Here is a 2,500-nt window from a genome sequence, read left to right on the forward strand (position 1 = left end):
AGAGTCATTACCACGTGTATTACCCTTCAGAATAAACAACATACACGAAATAGCAGTTTGGATTACGACAGCCTATGCATAAATAAGCAATGATATTAACTGCATGATAGTATTGCTTCAAAACAAAAAAGTAAAGACACAAACCTAACACAAGAAAAATAAAAATGTTTTTGGATTAACTCTCCTGGGTGGTGCAAAACTAAAGATGAAAACTGGCACAGTTCTCCCCCACCCCTCTGTTAATGCTAGCTGGTAAGAAAGCGTAGAACTTTTCAATTGTATTCGTTGCTCTATTGGATAGATTGTTTAACCCCTTTTATGAAAATGCTGAAAGAATGATGATTTTGTAGTAAACAGATTTGCATCTGTCCATGATTCAAAGTCTTACTGGGGTCATACAAACTTACAAAGATCATGTTTTTTATCTCCATTTCCTGTTGTAGGAGACTCATTTCGCAGTCCCCCAAATGGTGAGCGCTTTCAGTGAATTCAAAATTTCTTCTGATATCTGTGCTAGATAATATCTTCGTAGGTCTGCTTTCAGATTTTTCTTCAGAACCCCTTACAGTATGAGTTTGCTCGAAGAAATAAGAAATTAGAATACGGATAAGTGGCTGGTAACAATGCAGTTTAATATTATCAATACATTATCGGGCAATTTGGGCTCTTATTGGTTTTTTTATTGATTCAAACCGTATGGATATGATTGGGACTAGCTGAGCAAAGGACTTATTTTTATTTGTGTTGGTGATGAGGCGGAGTTCGACTGCCCGGTGAGTTTGGCATGCTGACCTCGTTTAAGGTCTGGTCCCTCACCTGATGTGGACTTTATCTTTTGTTTTTTTGGCCATCGGGTGTTGCACTGTGCCTGGTGGTCCACCTCAGATAAAAAAAAAAAACGTATGGCTTAGCATAGGGGTCGATTAACGCAAAATCATCTTCTTCGTACAATTTAAGAAATAGCTATCTTCTCACCATTCCACGCTTCAGATCACGGTGCCTCTCTCCACCCAGGTGGATAAATGGGTACCGGCGAATTAAATGCTGGGAGTAGCCCTGCGATGGACTGGCATCCCATCCAGGGGGGGAGAAGAAATACTCCTAGCCGCTTCATGCTACGGAAACCGGGGATAGTCTCCGGCGTGTTGGGCCATTGGCTCGTAATTAAAGCAGACTTTACCTTTTTTTCTTAAGTTGTACTGAGAAGTGTTTTTGCGCGCAGGCAGCAGGGTATAGCTAATTTATGCTAACTTATGCTTACCCTTACTCTCTTTGATTTGAGTGAATAGAGCATAACGCCTGGTTTTCACTAGAGACGCAAGCACAAGTATAACCAGCTTATGCTAGTGAAAACGAACGTCGAAACAAACATCAAAATCAACAACGGCATCTGCCATTTTGTTCAAATGCCCAGACAAAGGGAATCTGGAACGAGTGCTTTAATGGCCAGACGTAGCAAATTTCCTTGTGCTTACGCTACGTTTCGTTTTCACACGACGCAAGCGAACGCAAGTATAAGCGCAAAGCACAAGGAAAAGGAAAAATTTAGATCCTTGGGCTTGTGCTTGTTCTTATGCTTACGTCAACCCCGTTTTCACAGTGAAATAAGCGCTATTATGCTTGCGCTTGTGTTTGCGTCGTTAAGCTTAGTTCCCACTGGTGACATAAGGATCATAAGCATAATCATAATCATAAACATAAACATAAGCTTCCTATGTTCTAGTGGGGACGGCCGCTCTAAAAACGTAAAGAGCGTTTTCTAATGCGTGTTTCCGTTGTTTACACTGAGTACTGGTCCTAGACTTTAATTGGCCAAAACACAATGACCCCGTTGCGTCATTATGTTTCTCATTATGTCGTTATGATTTTCGCGTTCCCACTGCAAAGAAAAGCGACATAGTCATAGTCAAAGCCATAATCATAATCATAAGAAAATGGTCGATCATTTTCTTATGATTATGATTATGTTGATCATAAGGGCGCCCATGATTATGTTTCTGGACGTTCCCACTAAGACATAAGCGTTATGTTCGTGCTTATGATTATGATTATGATCGTTATGTCGCTAGTGGGAACTAGGCTTTAGTGAAAACCAGGTTTAACTCTTCTCGCCTATCGAAAAGCGTTGTCAAATTTGCATCTTCGAGCGCTTTCCCATATGATGCTTCTGGATGTATAATCCTTAAACCTCGCTTTTGAACCCTCTCGATTTGATCACCAGACAAATGGACTGTGACTCACTGCCTTGTTGCAAGGTATCTGAATGTAGCTGGGTTCGAACCAAACCCAGATCCCAAGCAATTTTTTTCTGTACATTTTGCCAATGCGCATGCGTTGTCTCATCGTATGATTTGTAGTGTGCTTCCCACATGAAGGAAGGGAATAAAACAAGGGGCATTACAACAGCTTACACGTAAATAGACCATGATATTGACTGAAAAAGTGGGATAGCGTTACATGCCAAACATAAGCAAATAAACAAACCTAAAAGAATAGAGCG

General features: G+C 40.7%; 2 protein-coding genes across 3 annotated transcripts in view; one reads left to right on the forward strand and one right to left on the reverse strand.

Annotated features, from left to right (window-relative positions):
• Positions 1–179, forward strand: part of LOC138043817 (ras-related protein Rab-11A-like) — a 6,436-nt gene extending 6,257 nt beyond the window's left edge. For both annotated transcript variants that reach the window (XM_068890286.1, XM_068890285.1), the window contains exon 3: positions 1–179. This exon is cut by the window's left edge and continues 1,042 nt beyond it. The gene's annotated coding sequence lies outside the window, so the exon portion shown is untranslated.
• The window catches only part of LOC138040737 (zinc finger protein 709-like), a 79,173-nt gene that overhangs the window by 46,214 nt on the left and 30,459 nt on the right, over positions 1–2,500 (reverse strand). The window lies entirely within an intron of this gene.

This window comes from Montipora capricornis, chromosome 3 (genome assembly GCF_036669925.1).
Source record: "Montipora capricornis isolate CH-2021 chromosome 3, ASM3666992v2, whole genome shotgun sequence".
NCBI lineage: Eukaryota > Metazoa > Cnidaria > Anthozoa > Scleractinia > Acroporidae > Montipora > Montipora capricornis.